The sequence below is a fragment of the Salmo salar genome, chromosome 01, assembly GCF_965601325.2.
Source record: "Salmo salar chromosome 01, fSalSal1, whole genome shotgun sequence".
NCBI classification, from domain to species: Eukaryota; Metazoa; Chordata; class Actinopteri; order Salmoniformes; family Salmonidae; genus Salmo; species Salmo salar.
Genome location: NC_138291.1, coordinates 42,742,501 through 42,764,114, shown reverse-complemented (window position 1 = coordinate 42,764,114; position 21,614 = coordinate 42,742,501). Strand labels below are relative to the sequence as shown.

Sequence of the window (21,614 nt, the reverse complement as noted above, 5' to 3'; positions counted from 1 at the left end):
GCAGTGTACAGTGTGATGGCGATTGCATTGTCTGTGAATTTATTGGGGCGTTAAGCAAATTGAAGTGGGTCTAGGGTTTCAGTTAAGGTAGCGGTGATATGATCCTTGACTAGTCCCTCAAAGCACTTCATGATGACAGAAGTGAGTGCTACGGGGCGATAGTCATTTAGTTCAGTTACCTTTTACTTTCTTGGTGTATAGTGTATTACCACAGCTGCTCAGAATTTACTGAAGCAGAACCAGAAATACCACAGCACTTACACTGGCACCCTCATTCTTAATTCACACTGTTGATGTCGTATTACACCAATATACTATTATATAGTGTGGTGTATAATATAGTTTCTCTGTTGCACTGTGGGTAGTCAGAAGGCTTTGCTCATCACTTAGTACTCACACAATGTCCTGGCACAATGTCATTCAGCATTTTAAGTAAGCGCAGTGCCAACTCCGCGCCAACTACAGTTGGGCCCCACCCTCGGCTGTTTGTCTCGACGCCTTTGTCACATAGAGATCCTTTCTCTGAAGATAAGCGAGAGGGGGGGAGAGCGAGAGAAGAGGGAAAGACAGGGAGAGTGAGAGAAAGAGAGGGAGGAAGAGGGGGGGGAGAGAGCTGGAGAGAAAAAAGGAAGAATGGTGTAAGAGAGGCCTGTCCTGAAGCAGTGAGGGGTGGTGGGGGGGTTTAAATTAGCCTTGTGTTTCTGATGTGTCTTGCTGAATTCTCTGTCCTCGCTCTCGTCTCCTCTGCATCACTCAGCAGTGACTCGTATGGTGATGTAATGTAATGCGCTGCCTCGGCTCCACTGGAGCATGTGGTGGAGAGGATCCATAGAGCCTTGTGGCATTCTTTCTAACGTTCCAGTCTAACATTCTAACAGTGTTCTAATGGCCTCTCTGGGACAATTAAGCACCTCAGAAGCCAAGCTCTTAGAGCTGTTAGTGCTTTTGTGGGAGGATATGCACTGCCAGGGGCAACGGCTGGACAGGGCGGGCGAGTGAGTGGGCGAGGGGAGGGAGTGTGTGTGTGTGTGTGTGTGTGTGTGTGTGTGTGTGTGTGTGTGTGTGTGTGTAAGGGGGTTTCAGGTAATGTCAGATCAGAGTGTGTTAGGTCAAACAAGGGTAAGCCAGGGATGTCTTTGTACCTGAGCCAGGTAGGTCCTCTCTCTCTCTCTCTCTCTCTCTCTCTCTCTCTCTCTCTCTCTCTCTCTCTCTCTCTCTCTCTGTGTGTGTGTGTGCAAAATCAAGCAAATGGAACTGAACTCATGACAAAATCATGTTTTGACATTGTAGTGGCAATTGATGTCATGGTTGTTTGTTTCGCGACATTGCGGATAACATATTTTTAGCATTTAACTATGTATCTAATCCGATTGCCAGAACGCATTAGTTTAACCCTCAAGTTGAGCCTGAAGCATTCAAGAAGAAGCCAACCAAATTAAATGGTTGGTGGAAATATAATTGGCAATTCTAAGCACTAAGGGTTAAGAGTATATGAAAATTGTTTCCACAGAAAAGTTATATATTCTCTGGCGTCTGGAAGTGTAACGTAGCAGGTGTAAAAGAAACACCCGAAACTAGATCCCCCACATTCTGGTATTGACGAGAAGAGAAAAAAACTGTCAGGGCAGGAGCTCTTCTGCGCTGTTCAACCAATCCAGTAAATGCAGAGGAGGAGTTAAGGTAGTGTCGCCTTGTTAACGTCCAAAAGTGAGTCTCGTCACAGGGTGCCTTTCCATTTCCCCTGAAAACCAGAGCATGCTCTGGTTGTTGGGGACTCGGCAGAGGCTACTGGAAGTGTGACCTGTCAGATTCAATAAAATCCTCATGTTCTATGACTGTGTGCGCGTGTGTGTGTGTGTGTAAGAGAGTGTGTGTGTGTCTGCCCAATAGGTCAATGCACTGAGTGCAACAGTGTCATGGTTACACCTGTGGAGCAGGAACAGGGGATTTCTCCACTAAGAGGATTCTTCAGGATATGACTGGATTGGCCTGATTGGATTTCACCAACTGCTGATTCATACCCTGAGTCTTCCACTTCCACCTACCTCACAGTAGTACAGTAGACTACTATACCAGACACCTTCAGTACAGTAGCACTGTAGCCAACTCTACAGCACATGCTCTGTTTTCTCTCCCTACTCTTGTCTGTAGTGGGAAGTCCCATTTTGATAACATAATTGAACGCTTTCTTTATTACGTTTCAACAGCACTGATTCATAGCCTGCCTGCCTACACTGCACAGTACTCTTCTATACATGCTCTGTCTACTATGAGTGTGTAATGGTCCCACACTCTCAGTTTGACAACATACTGTATCAAGAATGTTTTAGTTTGTTTGCTGAGCAGAGTGGCTGCACTCAACGGGCAAGTTCAACATTTTGGCGATTAAGTACTTTTTTTCTACTTACCCAGAGTCACCTGAACTCATGGAAACAATTGTTATGTTTCTTGCCGCATGCAAGCTTCTCCTGTAGACTTCTAGTCATTGCGCTAACGCTAGTCAGCAACGGTTCCAGAAACGACCTCTAACTTCCTTCATACTGGACACGGAGACATACACATTCTATCCATGAGTTCATCTGACACTGGGTAAGTAAAAAAGGGCCAAAATGTCGAACTATCCCTTTAAAAGGCATAAGTTGACGCACACCCTAAAAGTGTTTGTAGAAGTGCTGACTCACTTTTAAACGTCATTGTGTTCAGTGTAGAGAATGTGTCAGTCATCCATCCCACGTATCCCCAACTGACTGGACTGTACTGTGGTGATTGTGTGTTGCAGGCTGCAGAGTGCTGGGTCAGAGCTCTGGAGCTAGCCAGTTGCAGTTGACTGGGCCTGCCTGTCCCTTACATCTTTTTCTGATGGCTGTGGCTCTCAGAGATTTGAGTGAGGAGACAGAGATCCAACAGAGGGGAGACAAGGGTCAGAGCCCACAGGAAGCTCAGGTAGTTCCACAGGAAATTCAGAGTCTCTAGCCTTGAGTCTCTATGTCAGTATCGAGAAGATCGAGAGGAAGCACAATCTCCGCAGCCTCTAGTCTGAGTTTTTCTCTTTTGTTTGTGTGTCTGTGTCCTGTAGGTTTCACTTTCTCTCTCTTTCTATTGCTGTTTCGCTCTCTTTCATTGCCCTCAAAGCCAGGCCACTGGTCCTTAAATACTCCTCCTCTCACTCTCTGCCCTTTCTCTGCTCTCTCTCAACTGTCCTCTCACTCACTCTGTCTTTACTGTCTGTCCCACCACCTTTGGACAGCTACAAACACAGCTGCAAAGACAGGTAGGTATAATTTGACATATTTACTGATGTTCAATGCCTAAGACATGGTCTATATACAATGGCATGGGTTGTCTTGTTTTTCAGGCTTGTCGTGTGTTGTTTATCTCTTTTCCATTTCTGACCCACCACCTCAAATCGGTTTTATGTAGCAACATTTTAAACTGTTTTTGTTTTTTTGTGAAAATGTCACTTGACTGAAATGATACACCTACTGGAGAGCTCTTCTTTGTCTACACCCATTCAGCATTGTTCACACCCATCTCTTTAACATTTACATTGGTTCATTTGCTAAACAGGTTGAGTTAGGTAGTGTAGTAAACAACCAAAGATTTAAAGACTAAAAGTGGTGAAAGTAGTAGCAAAAAGTAGTAGTAAAAATACATTTTGGCCTATATCCTAACCTGGCTTTTGTACAGGTCATGCTGTTCTTCACATTACCGTCTCTAGTAAGCACATACTATATCAAATACAATTTGATTTGTCACATGCACACCATACAGGTGTAAACAGTATAGAGAAATAGTTACTTGGCATAGTAGCAATATCAAAAGTTTCCAGATAAAAATATTGTATACATATTTTATAATTATTAGATGATGCTTACCCAAACACACTTGTCTAAATTGATGGGTAATGTGAAATTAAATTCTATAACCACCCCCCCAGACACGCCTGCCTAACTTGATGGGTCATGTAATCTTCTGGCGAAGTGGAGCCTTTTGTTTAGACATAATCCCAACCCATGCAGTACATACGGATTGTCATAACTAGCCACCTTACATGACATGCTATAGTATGTATCTGCAGGTATTTAAAGCTAACCAACTACATTCAATGTTAGTTAGCTAGCTAGCATTAGTCTATAACTATCAATGAAAATGGTTTCTGAGATATAAATAATATTACTACAGAGATTATATACGTAACTTTAGCTAGCGAGCTAGCAAGCTAACGTTCGCTAGCTAGCTAACAGTACATTTTAACCTGCAATGAAAACAACTTTCTGACAAAATTTTAAATGCATAATATCTGAAAATGTAGCTAGACTTGTGTCAAGTCACTCTGGTTCACACTGACCGTGTGCAGAAAGTAGTCCATCACAACTTTTTTCCACTGATCAAATCAAATCAAATGTATTTATATAGCCCTTCTTACATCAGCTGATATCTCAAAGTGCTGTACAGAAACCCAGCCTAAAACCCCAAACAGCAAGCAATGTAGGTATAGAAGCACGGTGGCTAGAAAAAACTCCCTAGAAAGGCCAAAACCTAGGAAGAAACCTAGAGAGGAACCAGGCTATGAGGGGTGGCCAGTCCTCTTCTGGCTGTGCCGGGTGGAGATTATAACAGCACATGGCCTAGATGTTCAAATGTTCATAAATGACCAGCATTGTCAAATAATAATAATCATAGTAGTTGTCGAGGGTGCAACAAGTCAGTAACACAAGAGTAAGTGTCAGTTGGCTTTTTCATAGCCGATCTTTGAGAGTATCTCTACCGCTCCTGCTGTCTCTAGAGAGTTGAAAACAGCAGGTCTGGGACAGGTAGCACGTCCGGTGAATAGGTCAGGGTTCCAGCAGGTCTGGGACAACAGGTCTGGGACAGGTAGCACGTCCGGTGAGTAGGTCAGGGTTCCAGCAGGTCTGGGACAACAGGTCTGGGACAGGTAGCACGTCCAGTGAACAGGTCAGGGTTCCATAGCTGCAGGCAGAACAGTTGGAACTGGAGCAGCAGCACGGCCAGGTGAACTGGTGCCTGCTAAATTCAGGCCAGCAATGTTGTTGAGAACAGTAGCAAAACTTTTGTAGTACTCCATGGTTAACGTTATATCTTTCAAAAAAGCCGCAGTAGCATGGACACATACTGAGCTGCTCATGTTATAGACAGAAGCATGCTACATGACAGACCAATCAAAACTCCTCTATGGGCATGTCCAGCCCATCCATTATCTCAGGCAATCATGGCTAGCTGAAAGGTTCCTGTGTTTTTACGTGGCTAAACCAACTAGGCTCGTAATTCAACAATTCTATTCGTATTGACAGATGGCATACACGTTTGTTATTAACCTCTTGGGGCTAGGTGGGACGCTAGCGTGCCACCCGTGGTGCACTCCATCAACAGCAGGTGCATTTCAAGAGCGGCAAATTTGAATCCAAATAAATGTCAAAATTCAAATTTTTCAAAAATACAACTATGTTACACCATTTGAAAGATAAACATCTCCTTAATCTAACCACGTTTTACGATTTCAAAAAGGTTTTACGGCGAAAGCATAAATTTAGAGTATGTTAGGACAGTACATTTACAAGAGTTGTGTGTAATGTTTTGTCAAGTCAAAGACAGGGTCACCAAAACCATAAAACCAGCTAAAATGATACACTAACCTTTTACAATCTCCATCAGATGACACTCCTAGGACATTATGTTAGACAATGCATGCATTTTTAGTTCTATCAAGTTGATATTTATATCCAAAAACAGCGTTTTACTATGGCATTGATGTTGAGGAAATCGTTTCCCTCCAATAACCGGCAGTCAAGTCAGCGTCACAAATTAAATAATTAAAATTAGAAAACATTGGTAAAATATTATATTGTCATTTAAAGAATTATAGATTTACATCTTTTGAACGCAATCAACTTGCCAGATTTAAAAATAACCTTACTGGGAAATCACACTTTGCAATAATCTGAGCACTGTGCCCAGAAAAATACGCGTTGCGATACAGACTAGACGTCATGTTGGGGAGATCTAAAATCGAAAATACTATGTAAATAATCCATTACCTTTGATTCTCTTCATCAGATGTCACTTCCAGGTATCACAGGTCCATAACGAATGTAGTTTTGTTCAAAAAAGCTCATCATTTATGTCCAAAAATCTCCGTCTCGTTAGCACATGATGTAAGCCAGCCGGACTTCTCGTCATGAACGAGGGGAAAAAATATATTTCCGTTCGTTCAAACATGTCAAACGTTGTATAGCATAAATCATTAGGGCCTTTTTTAACCAGAACATGAATAATATTCAAGGTGGACGAATGCATAGTCTTTTATAACGTATTGGAACGAGGGTACCCAACATGAAGTAGCGCGCCAGGTGTCTAATGGGACATCACCGTTCCATGGCTCTTGTTCGGTCAGATCTCCCTCCAGAAGACTCAAAACACTTTGTAAAGGCTGGTGACATCTAGTGGAAGCAATAGGAAGTGCCAAAATATTCCTAAACCCCTGTGTTTTTCAATGGGATAGGTTTAAAGTCAATACAACACATCAGGTATCCACTTCCTGTCAGAAAATGTCTCAGGGTTTTGCCTGCCAAATGAGTTCTGTTATACTCACAGACACCATTCAAACAGTTTTGGAAACTTTAGAGTGTTTTCTATCCATATATAATAAGTATATGCATATTCTAGTTACTGGGTAGGATTAGTAACCAGATTAAATCGGGTACATTTTTTTTATCCAGACGTGCAAATGCTGCCCCCTAGACCCAACAGGTTAAGGCACATGAAAGTTCACATGCTCCAGAAGACATTTCTACCCAAAAAAAACTTTTTGTTGTTGTTACTTTTTACCCCATTTTCTCTCCAGTTTTGTGATATCCAATTGGAAGCTACTGTCTTGTCCCATCGCTGCAACTCCCGTAAGGACTCGGGGGAGGCGAAGATCAAGAGTCATGCGTCCTCCGAAACGCAGCCCTGCCAAGCCGCACTGTTTCTTGACACACTGCTTGCTTAACCCGGAAGCCAACCGCAGCAATTTGTCAGAGGAACCAAAGTCAGCGTGCATGCGCCCGGCCCGCCACAAGGAGTCACTAGAGTGCAATGGGACAAGGACATCCCAGCCAGCCAAACCCTCCCCTAACCCGGAGGACGCTGGGCCAATTGTGCGCCGCCTCATTGGTCTCCCTGTCGTGGCCGGCTGCGACACAGCCAGGGATTGAACCAGGGTCTGTAGTGACGCCTCACTGCGATGCAGTGCCTTAGACCGCTTCACCACTCGGGAGGCCCTTCAATTTTGATATATTTTTTTTATTAGGTTCAAATCCCTCTCCTGTGAAGTAGTGGCGTGCAACATACGCCTAGCTTCCTGAAACAAGTCACATTTAACCAAACTGATCCAAATCTGAATCAATTTATTTTTTATCACCTAGCTTGTTTATTTGTTTATGAGTGTAACTGTACTGTGCTGATGGCCAGGTGTGTGTGTGTGAAAGAGAGAGAGAGAGAGATAGATAGAGGTCCAGGTGTGTGTGACTGTGGTCCCCGCTGGCATGTGCCTCAGCTTAGCTACCTGGCAGCCAGGCCCTGGCACTGCTGGAGGCTGACGCTGTCACGTCAGGTAGGGTGGCTCAGGTGTGCCCCACACTGTGTGACGAGCAAACGCCACAACATCAATGACAAGAACAAAGTGGATAGGTTTGCAAATACGATTTGACAAACGTAAAAAAAAAAGGAAACATTACTGGAGACACCGTTAAGTTTTGGAGACTGCGTCGCGTTTGCTAGAGTAGAGATTTACAGGTGCTAATTAACTGTAAATAAGCTAATTGTTCCACACCACAGTTAGCCAAGAAGATTAGCTAGTTAATTAAAGTGGTGCGAAGAAGATTACCTAGTTATCGAAAGTGGTTTACAGTTCGTCAGCAATCACTCTTAGACTATTTCGCTTTTTTTGTGACACACCTTCCATGCATGTTTACTTTCCATGTGTATTCCAGTAACTTTCCCCCAAATTCCCAAGTTTTGCAGAAATCCTGGTTGGAAGATTCCCAGAATCATGAGGTAATAAGCAGGAAATCTGTAATCCTCCAACCAGGACCCCTGGAAGACCTGATTCAGTAACATGGGATGAGAGGGATGGAGTAGGTTTGACTGCAGACGGCTGCACAAGTTCATAGTGTAGAAGTTAATAACCTGTTGGGGATCGAGGGTAACCTAATCCCACTGACGGGATTGCTAGCAAGGCGGGAAATTCAAAACATCAAAAATCTAATAATTTCAATTTCTCAAACAATTAACTATTTTACACCATTTAAAAGATAAACATCTCCTTAATCGAACCACATTGTCCGATTTTAAAAGAGGCTTTACGGCGAAAGCATAAAGTTAGATTATGTTAGGAGAGTACATAGCCAAAAAAGTACACACATCCATTTTCAATTCAAGGACAGGCGTCACCAAAAGCAGAAAAACAGCTAAAATTATGCACTAACCTTTGACAATCTTCATCAGATGACACTCCTAGGACATTATGTTAGACAATACATGCATTTTTGTTCTATCAAGTTCATATTTATATCCAAAAACAGCATTTTACATCGGCGTGTGTCGTTGAGAAAATGTGTCTCCCCCAAAACTGCCAGTGAATTTACAAAAAAAAATACTCATTATAAAACGTGGTTAAAGTATTAAACTGTTATTCAAAGAATAACGGTTGCATTCTGAATGCAACCGCATTGACAGATTTCAAAATAACTTTACTGGGAAAGCATACACTGCAATAATCTGAGTACTCTGGTCAGAAAAATACACTAGGCTATACAGCTAGCCGCTATGTTGGAATCATCTAAAACCATGAATAACATTAGCAATATTCCCTTACCTTTAATAATCTTCATCAGAAGGCACTTCCAGGAATCTCAGGTCCACAACAAAAGTTTTTTTTTTCCCGATGAAGTTCATAATTTATGTCCAAATAACTCCATGCTGTTCCGTGTTGTTAGCGCGTTCGGTAGGCTACTCAAAATGCGAGGGAAAAGTCACGACGAAAGTAAAAAAAAACATATATATTTACGTTCGTTCAAACATGTCAAACGTTGTTTAGCATCAATCTTTTGGTCCATTTTTAACGTGAAACATCAGTAATATTTCAACCCGACCTCTCCTGTGTCTTGAAACAAGTTCTGAAAAATGTCTCGCCTCACATGAATGCGCATGTGCGCACAATAATGAAGTGACGACCTCCCAGGGACGTCAACTTCCCTTCCTTCTCATTCGTTCTCTGTTCATCATAGACGCTTCAAACAACTTTATAAAGATTGTTGACATCTAGTGGAAGCCATAGGAAGTGCAAAATGAATCCTTTGTCACTGTGTGTTTTATTACCAATGACTTGAAAATAGTTCAGCCACAAAATTTTCATTTCCTGCTTGTATTTTTTCTCAGGTTTTTGCCTGCCATATGAGTTCTGTTATACTTAGAGACACCATTCAAACAGTTTTAGAAACTTCAGAGTGTTTTCTATCCAAATCTACTAATAATATGCATATTCTATTTTCTGGCCGGAGTAGTAACCTGTTTAAATTGGGTACGTTTTTCATCCGGCTGTGAAAATACTGCCCCCTAGCCCCTAGAGGTTTTAAGGGCTTAAGTAAGCATTTAACTGAAAGGGTGACACCTGTTGTATTCGGCGCAAATACAATTTGATTTAAAGTGAGAGGAGTTGAACTTATTGTACTTTCTCCATCATTAACTGGTTAATGGATTGGGTACATTATATTACATGCCAGGTCTTCGTCATAAAAGTCTCCTGACCTCAATGGGACTTCCTGGATATTTAAAGGTTAAATCAAATCTGTTGTCACTGACTGACTGACTGAATGAAAAGACTGTCTGGCTCGCTGACTGACTAGCTGATTAACTGGCTGACTGACTGAATGGAGTCGCTGGCCTCAGTTTGACCAGAGGCACTACTGCTGTAATTATAGCAACTGAGTGGAACACCATGAGTAAAACCATTTGTCATTATCACTGCTGCGGCTGCTGTTTTACTGAAATAGAGCAATTTTGGTCAAACCACTACAAATGTGGTGTATTCTCCCTCCTCCCTCTCTCTCTCTGTCTCTCTCTCTCAACCACAAGAGTGAGGCTGTGCTAAGGCTATGTGCTGTTACCATGCGCCGTACACACAGATTAATTTTATTTACTGCAAATTACGTTTCCAGTAGTGTCACTGTTTGTAACCATACTTCAGGAGGTAAATGGATTGTTGTTCCCTTCAGTAATGCTGAGTTGAGACAGTCGGACTGTGCTGAGTGTTGATCCCTTCCAGAGGTAGAAAGGTAAGGCAGCGGCAGAGGATATGATAGATGAGGAAGAGGCCAGAAGAGAGAGGAGTCAGAGAAGACAGAGGCAGCAAGAGGAGGAGGCAGAGGAAATGACAGAGAAAGTGAATGCTGTGCAGCCATATGTCACCAGGCAGGACTGTTTTTCTCCCCCCCTCCTCCACTATCTTTTCTCTGAGCTATTTCAGAGTGTAAGGTACTGTTTGGGCTGGGCTGGGAGACAGCTGAAAAGACAGACAGAGGAGAGAGCCAGACAGCCAGCCAGCCGGCTCCCCCTCCCTCCTCACTCCTCTGCTGATTAATTGTTTGGTTAGCGATGTGTGCTATTCTACTCTCCCTAGCTCTCGCTAGCTCTCTTCTCCCTCTTTCTCTGTCTCTCTTTCTCACACTTTCTCTTCACTTTTACACCCTCTCTATCTCCCCTCCGTTCTCTCATTTTCTCTTTCTCTTCCTCCCTTCTCTCTCTTTCTCTATTTCTCTGTCTCTTTCTCTATTTCTCTGTCTCTTTCTCTCTCTCCCCCTATCTAAAACACAGTGTGTGTTGTGGAAGGAATCCTGTTGTTATTGTAGTATGTTGACCAGAGCTCATTCTTCTCTACCCACATGCTGCTCCTAGGAGAGAAGATATAGGACACACACACATATGTTTGTTTTACTATCCTTGTGTGGACCAAACGGATTGATTCCCATTCAAAACCTTATTTTCCATAACCTTAACCCCAAAACCGTGACCCTACACCTAACCCCTAACCCTAATTCTAACTGTAACTGCAGCCCTAACCCTAAAATAGACTTTTTCTGACTAAGGATAATAAAACCAAACACACACACACACACACACACACACACACACACACACACACACACACACACACACACACACACACACACACACACACACACACACACCGAGGGTGTCTCAGGGGGAGTTGGGATATGCAAAAAACACATTTCCAATTCACACATGCGTATTATACACACTATGTGTGAAATAGGACAAATATAAGCACCCACCTAATTATTATTATTACAGGGGACAGGAGTTATTCCTAAGCAGAGACACAGGATACAGGGGACAGGAGTTGTTCCTAAGCAGAGACACAGGATACAGGGGACAGGAGTCGTTCCTAAGCAGAGACACAGGATACAGGGGACAGGAGTCCTTTCCTAAGCAGAGACACAGGATACAGGGGACAGGAGTCCTTTCCTAAGCAGAGACACAGGATACAGGGACAGGAGTCGTTCTTAAGCAGAGACACAGGATACAGGGGACAGGAGTCGTTCTTAAGCAGAGACACAGGATACAGGGGACAGGAGTCGTTCCTAAGCAGAGACACAGGATACAGGGGACAGGAGTCGTTCCTAAGCAGAGACACAGGATACAGGGGACAGGAGTCGTTCTTAAGCAGAGACACAGGATACAGGGGACAGGAGTCGTTCCTAAGCAGAGACACAGGATACAGGGGACAGGAGTCGTTCCTAAGCAGAGACACAGGATACAGGGGACAGGAGTCGTTCCTAAGCAGAGACACAGGATACAGGGGACAGGAGTCGTTCCTAAGCAGAGACACAGGATACAGGGGACAGGAGTCGTTTTTAAGCAGAGACACAGGATACAGGGGACAGGAGTCGTTCTTAAGCAGAGACACAGGATACAGGGGACAGGAGTCGTTCCTAAGCAGAGACGCAGGATACAGGGGACAGGAGTCGTTCTTAAGCAGAGACACAGGATACAGGGGACAGGAACTAGCCTACTCGTCTGTTCTCTCAGATTATCTGATCAGAGTCTTGATGATGGCTTTGTGTTTTACCGTCTTAATCCTAATAACCATAAAGCCCTACTATAGTCTTCATTATGGAATTGGCATGGTCTTAATTAGGATTAAGGCTAATAGTAAGGCAATTTATCTTCAGTAGTCTGCTTAACGTTGTCGTAGCCAGGCAGACGGTTCATGTTGTGGCGCTGGTTGAGGCTAAAGAGACGAAGGGAGAAGGAAGGGGTTGAACCTGGTCAACTTCCACACTCTCAGTGACTCCCCACTGGGCATAGACATCAATGTAAGTCCTATTCCACGTTGGTGAGCCTCTCTGGAGTCCCTGCACTATGCAACAGGATCATGATGTTTACCTAATACACAGATAGATGTCCTCGTACAGATAAGAGACAGGGATTATAGTGATGACTCCCAGTCATACAATAATCTGATGTTGACATCACATGCATTTTTTTTTTTTGTATTTGCAGAACGTGGTAAAGCAATTTGCAACTACAAAGAAAAAACAGCATTTCTTATTGCTCAGGTAGTCCCTGTTTTGAGTTTTTCTTCCGTCCGGTGCCTAGTGATGAATACGACCCGAAGGAATGTGTGTAGCAGCAGAACTGATCCCCATTGCAGTCCATTGAAATCCCCAGCAGCACATGTTGCTTGTTGAAACAAAGCCCAGTAAACAGACGAGTACAGTAACAACACTATACTGACAAGAAATTGATCTCCAAACTCTGAGCTTTACCTTAAGTAACCTGAGATGTTTGCTGGTTTATAGTTACAGCTGCTATGGTGACCTTAGAGGACTGAACGCCACTGGAGTCTTTCCTCATTGCCGATGGAAACAGACAGTAGACAGAAAACATCCATGTGATATGGTGGCCCATTGAGGCACACCAGGGAGGTAAGGCAGTTGAACTGAGAAAGCAGGAGGAGGGAAAGGAGGACGGAGGGAGGAGTTTGAAGAGGAAAAGAAGAAAGCAGGGGGGGAGGAGGAGGAGAGGGGCTCTGTGACGCTTTTGTCAATGAGCCTGTGATGTGTGTGGTTTTCTGCATTTGCGGCTAAGTGGGAGAGGGATTTGCACAGCTGATTGTTGTTGATCAGAGGCTCCATTGAGAGTGCTGAGTGTAGTGGGCAATATGCATTTTAATGGGTTTTAAAACATGGAAATGGCATTTCAGGGTTGTGGTGGAGAGAAGTGGCATTAGGGCTTCAACTGTCTGTCTTATGAAAGGGAGGGAGGGGACTGCAGTTCTTTTAGAAGAAATTACGCTTTGGTCAGTGAACACCGTGAATGTCTACATCGCAACATCACAAGTCTGTGACCATGGAAATGGTCCTGTTAAGTGGAATGAAACCCTAATACTGTACAATACGCTTGTGAGAAGCATGGATGCTGTAGTTAGCTTTTCTATTATTTATGACTGTTGCAACAACATTTTAACATTTACATTTTGCATTTTAAGTCATTTAGCAGACACTCTTATCCAGAGCGATTTACAGTAGTAGTGAGTTCATACATTTTCATACTATTTTCATACTGTCCCCCATCGTCCCCCAGTCATACATACAGTTGAAGTTTACATACACTTAAGTTGGAGTCATTAAACTCCACACATTTCTTGTTAACAAACATGACACAAGTCATTTTTCCAACAATTGTTTACAGACAGATTATTTCACTCATAATTCACTGTATCACAATCCCAGTGGGTCAGAAGTTTACATACACTAAGTTGACTGTGCCTTTAAACAGCTTGGAAAATTCCAGAAAATGATGTCATGGCTTTAGAAGCTTCTGATAGGCTAATAGAATTAATTTGAGTCAATTGGAGGTGTACCTATGGATGTATTTCAAGGCCTACCTTCAAACCCAGTGCCTCTTTCCTTGATATCATGGGAAAATCAAAAGAAATCAGCCAAGACCTCAGAAAAATAATTGTAGACCTCCACAAGTCTGGTTCATCCTTGGGAGCAATTTCCAAATTCCTGAAGGTACCACGCTCATCTGTACAAACAATAGTACGCAAGTAATAAATACCATGGGACCACACAGCCGTCATACCACTCAGGAAGGAGACGCATTTTGTCTCCTAGAGATGAACGTACTTTGGTGTGAAAAGTGCAAATCAATCCCAGAACAACAGCAGAGGACCTTGTGAAGATGCTGGAGGAAACGGGTACAAAAGTATCTATATCCACAGTAAAACGAGTCCTATATCGACATAATCTGAAAGGCCGCTCAGCAAGGAAGAAGCCACTGCTCCAAAACCGCCATAAAGAAGCCAGACTATAGTTTGCAACTGCAGATTGGGACAATGATCGTACTTTTTGGAGAAATGTCCTCTGGTCTGATGAAACAAAAATAGAACTGTTTGGCCACAATGACCATTGTTATGTTTGGAGGAAAAGGGGGGGGGGGGGGGGGGGGGTGCGCTTGCAAGCCGAAGAACACCATCCCAACTGTGAAGCACGGGGGTGGCAGCATCATGTTGTTGTGGGGGTGCTTTGCTGCAGGAGGGACTGGTGCACTTCACAAAATAGATGGCAGGAAAATTTTGTGGATATATTGAAGCAACATCTCAAGACATCAGTCAGGAAGTTAAAGCTTGGTTGCAAATGGGTCTTCTAAATGGACAATGAACCCAAGCATACTTCCAAAGTTGTGGCAAAATGGCTTAAGGACAACAAAGTCAAGGTATTGGAGTGGTATCACAAAGCATTGACCTCATCCTATAGAAAATTTGTGGGCAGAACTGAAAAAGTGTGTGCGAGCAAGGAGGCCTACAAACCTGACTCAGTTACACCAGCTCTGTCATGAGGAATGGGCCAAAATTCACCCAACTTATTGTGGGAAGCTTGAGGAAGGCTACCTGAAACATTTGACCCAAGTTAAACATTTTAAAGGTAATGCTACCAAATACTAATTGAGTGTATGTAAACTTCTGACCCACTGGGAATGTGATGAAAGAAATAAAAACTGAAATAAATCATTCCCTCTACTATTATCCTGACATTTCACATTCTTAAAATAAAGTGGTGATCCTAACTGATCTAAGACAGGGAATCTTTACTAGGATTAAATGTCAGGAATTGTGAAAAACGGAGTTTAAATGTATTTGGCTATGTAAGCTGTAGTAGTGCAAAGGCTCGTATACAGCGTTTTGATATTTTCTTATGGAGTCAGAGGTGCTATTTATCTGAATGGATCCCCTTATTTATTCTTCTCCCAGACTGCCTACATGCTCTCCGTTGGTTTCGAGAGAGAGAGAGAGAGGTGGAAAGAAAGAAGCCCAGTAATTGGATGCCATGTTCGTCTCAGCTGTTGAACTAACGCCTGCATTCCTTGTCCTGTTTACCATAGTTGCACTGCCCACCCCCAGTACACCCCCCAGTACACCCCCAGTACAGGCAGCAAACAAGAGCCTTTCCCCCCCTTCGCTCTCAACGTCTACGTCAAGTTCACACATACTCACACAAACACTCAACTACGCCAAGATCAAATAGAATTCATGAAAGTCAATAAACAGGCCTCTGCACTTTCATTTTCAACCCCCGCGTGCGTGCCTGCCTCCTGCCTGCTTTGTGTCATACCTTGTCCGTAACATGTTTCTGTAAAATGGAAATCCTCGTCCCTGGATCAGATAGTCATCAGGTACTCCTTGTGTCGTACTACTCCTCCGCCATTCCTCAGTTGGTTTCTCTCTTCTCTCTGGGTTTTGTTTTTCTCTCTCCTTCTTCATCATTCGCTTTCTTTCCCTCCGTTTGTTACTCTTCTCAGCTCGTTTTTGGGACATTCTGAGGTGTTCCTTCATTTCTGTCCACCTGAACATTTCAGGAGTATCGACTAGAGCCATATTATAGATGTATTGTTGTTGGTGTGTGCTATACAGTGCCAAGATGTATATATTCTCTTACGTTTCCTCTTTTGTTAGCAGTAATACAGTAGTTGTTGTTTTGTGTTGTCTGCCTCACAGACTGTGTAGAGGAGGTGTAGCCAGATCCTGTTAGTAGAGGGTTAGAGAGTGGAGGGTTTAACAGAGTGTACTGTAGGTTTTAAATCCTCCTCGAAAGTAACAGAATGATGACGCCCTCCTTGAGAGAGAGAAAAATACTAAGAGAGCGGGAGGGAGATAAAAATACTAAGAGAGAAATGATAATCAGAGAGCGAGGGGGAGCAAGAAAGAGAGCAAGTGGGGGGGGGGGGGGGGGGCTCTCCTGGCACAGGTGGCAGTGTACTGATGAGTTGTGGATGGCACAGTTGTGGCATGGTGTGGCCATGAGGGCTTTACTGTGATCCCACACTGATCTTCTACCCTGGCACACACACATGCACAAACGCATACTCTCTCTCTCACACACACACACACACACACACACACACACACACACACACAGACAGAACTTGTCTGTCTGCCAGCTTCCACAGCTCTGCTCCACTCAGCTCTCCACTCAGCTAAGCTAAAGCATCTCTGGCAAAAACACTCTTGTCTTCTTAATAGGAGAGGAATTGCCTTCAAACCAATGAGAGTTTCCAAGTCGCTGGGTTGCTACTTGAGTCTCTGCCCAGAAGCCAATGAGAACCATCTGTCATGCAAAAACCCTTGTTGATACACAGCACACACACACACACACACACACACACACACACACACACACACACACACACACACACACACACACACACACACACACACACACACACACACATACAGTGCATTCGGAAAGTATTCAGACCCATTCCCTTATTATCACAATTTGTTATGTTACAACATTGCTTTCAAATGGATTAAATAAAAATGTTCCTCATCACTCTACACACAATACACCATAATGACATTTTTGCAAATACATTAAAAATAAAAAACAGAAATACATTATTTACATAAGTATTCAAACCCTTTGCTATGAGACATGAAATTGAGCTCATGTGCATCCTGTTTCCATTGATCATCCTTGAGATCTGGGCTGATGAAACCAATATTGAACTCTTTGGCCTGAATGCCAAGCGTCACGTCTGGAGGAAACCTTGCACCATCCCTGTGGTGAAGCATGGTGGTAGCACCATCATGCTGTGGGATGTTTTTCAGCTGCAGGGACTGGGAGACTAGTCAGGATCGAGGGAATGATGAACGGAGCAAATTACAGAGAGATCCTTGATGAAAACCTGCTCCAGAGCGCTCAGGACCTCAGACAGTGACAAAGGTTCAACTTCCAACAGGACAACGACCCTAAGCACACAGCCATGACAACGCAGGTCCTGACAAGTTTCTGAATGTGTCCTTGAGTGGCCCAGCCAGAGCCCGGACTTGAACCCGATGGAACATCTGTGGAGAGACCTGAAAATAGCTGTGCAGCAACGCTCCCCATCCAACCTGACAGAGCTTGAGAGGATCTGCAAATACAGGTGTGCCAAACTTGTAGCGTCATACCAAAGAAGACTCGTGGCTGTCATCGCTGCTTCAACAAAGTACTGAGTAAAGGCTCTGAATACTTCTGTAAATGTAATATTTCCGTTTTCTTTCTTTTTAAACATTTTGTAAAAAATTCTAAAGAACAGTTTTTGCTTTGTAATTATGGGGTGTTGATGAAGAAAATAAACGATTGAATCCCTTTTAGAATAAGGCTATAATGTAACAAAATGGGGAAAAAGTCAAGGGGTCTGAATATTTTCTGGATGCACAGTAGATACACAACCACACGTTAAGATCCCCCCCATACACACACCCACACACAACCACACCCACTAACAAAAATAACCTGTTATTGACCGTGATGGGTATCTGGTGCTGTTGTCAGGGTTTTCTAGGCCTTTTCTAGGCATTTTTTAAATTACATTTTATTTACATTTCTATTTCATTTTTACAATAGTTGTAGTACTTTTCATCTTTCATCTCTTCAGTTTGTGTTGGAAAGAGAAGGGTTAATACTGACTACAAAAAAATGATCCAATCAAGATTTTCTTTGGTGGTCTTTGGGTACAAAAATCTAGTTAGCTCAGCCAGCCATTGGCTAGGCCTTCAGAAGCTGGACAGAATGTCTCTGCTATTCAACAATATTAGAGCAGAATTTTGGAGTGATATTTAAACTTAAACTTCACTACTGAGAGCACAATACGTAATGCTGTAGCTTTCCCATGCTAACGCTAGCAACATTAGCTAGCTTGTGTTGTAGTAGTGTGACAGTGTTAGCTAGCTTGTGTTGTAGTAGTGTGACAACGTTAGCTATTTTGTGTTGTAGTAGTGTGACAACGTTAGCTAGCTTGTGTTGTAGTAGTGTGACAGTGTTAGCTAGCTTGTGTTGTAGTAGTGTGACAACGTTAGCTAGCTTGTGTTGTAGTAGTGTGACAACGTTAGCTAGCTTGTGTTGTAGTAGTGTGACAACGTTAGCTAGCTTGTGTTGTAGTAGTGTGACAACGTTAGCTAGCTTGTGTTGTAGTAGTGTGACAACGTTAGCTAGCTTGTGTTGTAGTAGTGTGACAACATTAGCTAGCTTGTGTTGTAGTAGTGTGACAACATTAGCTAGCTTGTGTTGTAGTAGTGTGACAATGGGGATGGCGGCTGCAGCAGCTGTTATCAACTTCAAGGCAGATGTTGTTGCTAATTTGCATTTAAACTTTAGAGCGCTGGTTAGTGTGATGAAAGTAGGCATATGTCACGCATCACTACTTCACAGGAGAGGCATTTGAACTTAATTTATTTTTTATCGAAATGTATTTTTTTGGCAGAAATGCCTTCTGGAACATGTGAACTTTCATGTGCCTTAATAACAAACGTGTACGCCATCTGTAAATACAAATAAAATGTATAAATTACAAGCCTAGTTGGTTTAGCCATGGAAAAAGACAGGAACTTTCCCACTAGCCGTCATGGCTGAGATAATGGGTGGACTAGACATACAGAGAGATGAGTTTGGATTGGTCTGCCATGTAGCACGTTTCTGTCTATAACATGAGCTGCTCAGAATGTGTTCCAATGTGGCTTTTTTGAAAGATATCATAAAGAACTGCAAAAAAAAACTGTCTCCAGATTACGTCTTCAAACTAAGGGCAACCATGGCATCCGTGACAGAGAGAGAGAAGCGTTCATCCATGTACACGGGTAAGAGAGTCCAGCTAGCTACATTTTCAGATATTATATGTTTCGTACTGTAAGCTAGCTAGTCAACGTTAGCTGGCTGGCTGGCTCGCTAGCTAGCTAACGTTACGTGTATGATCTGTGTAGTAATATTATTCATCTCAGATCCATTTGCATTGCTAGTTGTAGCCTAATGTTAGCTAGCTAGCTAACATTGAACCTAGTTGGTTAGCTTTGTAATTGTGTTTATTATGGATCCCCATTAGCTGCTGCCATGGCAGCAAACACTCTTCCTGGGATCCAGCAAAATTAAGACAGTTATACATTTTAAAAACATTACAATACATTCATAACAGATTTCACGACATATTAATTGTGTGCCCTCAGGCACATATCTATTACACAAAATATACTTGTGTATAGTGCGTATGTTATCGTGTGTTTGTATGCATGTGTCTATGCTTGTGTTGCTTCACAGTAACCACTGTTCCATAAGGTGTATTTCTAACTGGTTTTAAAATATAATTTTACTGCTGGCATGAGTTACTTAATATGAAAAAGAGTTCCATGTAGTCATGGCTCTAAGTAGTACTGTGCGCCTCCCATAGTCTGTTCTGAACTTGGGGACTGCTTTAGCTACCTGTTGATTCATGCAGGGTAGTAAGTAACGTTATGAGTTGGGATTAATGTGGGGCGGATTAAGTGATGCTATGTTTTCTGTTATTTTCTAGATTTTTTTGGTTTGATACAACGTATTGGAAGACTTTTGGTCCCTCTGAAGGGCTAGGTCCTATTGTCATGGTTCGTCACTGGTATTTAGCATGGTATTAGCTAATCCTGTTGGTTAGGATGACACTGTTATGCTAGCAGATTGGCACCAGAGGGGATATCTAGCATGGTAGACAGGCAACGCTTGTTCTCTCACTCTGTGTGTGTGTGTGTGTGTGTGTGTGTGTGTGTGTGTGTGTGTGTGTGTGTGTGTGTGTGTGTGTGTGTGTGTGTGTGTGTGTGTGTGTGTGTGTGTGTGTGTGTGTGTGTGTGTCTGTGTATACACGTTTGCATGTGTGTTTGTTTCTGTGCAAGCGCGTGCGTGCATTCGTCTCTCGATCTACCACTCTCCTGCATATTCTGGAGCTGATGAGACAATCGAGGCATCTGTTCCGGGTTCCAGGGCCACGAGACAGAGCTGCTTGCTTTCTATTTCTCATTCAAGTGTTTTAGGTGTTTTTACAGCGTTACTAATAATAGATGGCTGAGATTTGCATTGGCTAACATCCTCTAGGTCTATAGGGAAGATCACAGAGCTGTATAGTTCAGATGTACAGTATTAGAGCATATATAAAGTAAGCTCCTGCTCCCATAGGTAAAAGTGACATGGGATTGGTTTATTTTTAGTGTATTATTAAAGGAGAGTATATGTTCAACAAGTCCTTGTCCCCATAGTAAAAGGCCACTTGGCATCAGTGGACTATTTTCTTTTTAGTATATCATTACCGCTCTCTCTCTCCCCTCTCTCTCTTTCTCCTCTCTCATCTCTCTCCATGTTATTCAGTCCCAAGGGCATAGCTGTCCTCAAACCACGAGTGTTGCCTTTTTTTAAATTAGGGAGCGCTACTTTATCTCATTGAATTGGAAGTCCTATTCAAATTAGGCCATCGCTTTACAAAAAAACTTCACAGAGATGGCTGGAGTTGACAGTAACATTAGCTGCTTTCTTTGTGTGTGTGTGTGTGTGTGTGTGTGTGTGTGTGTGTGTGTGTGTGTGTGTGTGTGTGTGTGTGTGTGTGTGTGTGTGTGTGTGTGTGTGTGTGTGTGTGTGTGTGTGTGTGTGTGTGTGTGTGTGTGTGTGTGTGTGTGTGTGTGTGTGTGTGTGTGTGTGTGTGTGTGTGTGTTTATGCACCCGCGCATGCGTGTGCTAGTGTTTCCCCTATATTCATTGCCGCCAATGAAATCGTTGCCGCCACACACACACCAAAATCTCATTCGACATTGAAATAACTCAAACTTAATCGAAACTATGTTGAAATTAGAAGGGGCCGACATTCATAGTCTCTTCACTCAGTCCAGCTTGCTAACAGTTATTGAAACGAAAGCTAGACGGTCAAAGAGCATCGAAAATGCCAAAAGCAATGGATAGAGGACTATTTTTTGCTTATTGTCACGTCAAGGAAATATAATCAATTTTAAGAGCGGATGCGGCCCGCAGGGCAAAATTAGTTTGACACCCTTGGGGTAGAGCAAGAGCACAGTGAAGGGAGAGAGGAGCAGCAGAGCGTCATTTTATTTTCATGCATTTTGAAGTAGAATGCCCTATTAAAAAGTCACCAGAAGTGACCTTCTCATAGTCGTTATACAACCCCCACCCCCCAACACTACCTTAACCACTGCTGAAAAAACTCCTAGGGGAAACACTGCATGTGCGTGCGTGCGTGCA

At 43.0% G+C, this 21,614-nt stretch overlaps 1 protein-coding gene across 3 annotated transcripts in view; it reads left to right on the top strand.

The window, feature by feature from the left end:
* Positions 1 to 21,614, top strand: part of LOC106602554 (alpha-(1,6)-fucosyltransferase) — a 120,152-nt gene that overhangs the window by 23,589 nt on the left and 74,949 nt on the right. Inside the window, exons 2-3 of one of the 3 annotated variants that reach the window (XM_014195263.3) lie at positions 2,780 to 2,943; positions 3,077 to 3,271. The exons of 1 other annotated variant lie outside the window; for it this stretch is intronic. The gene's annotated coding sequence lies outside the window, so the exon portion shown is untranslated. The remainder of the gene's footprint in view (positions 1 to 2,779; positions 2,944 to 3,076; positions 3,272 to 21,614) is intronic. One more of the 3 variants, XM_014195254.3, reaches the window with a different exon arrangement.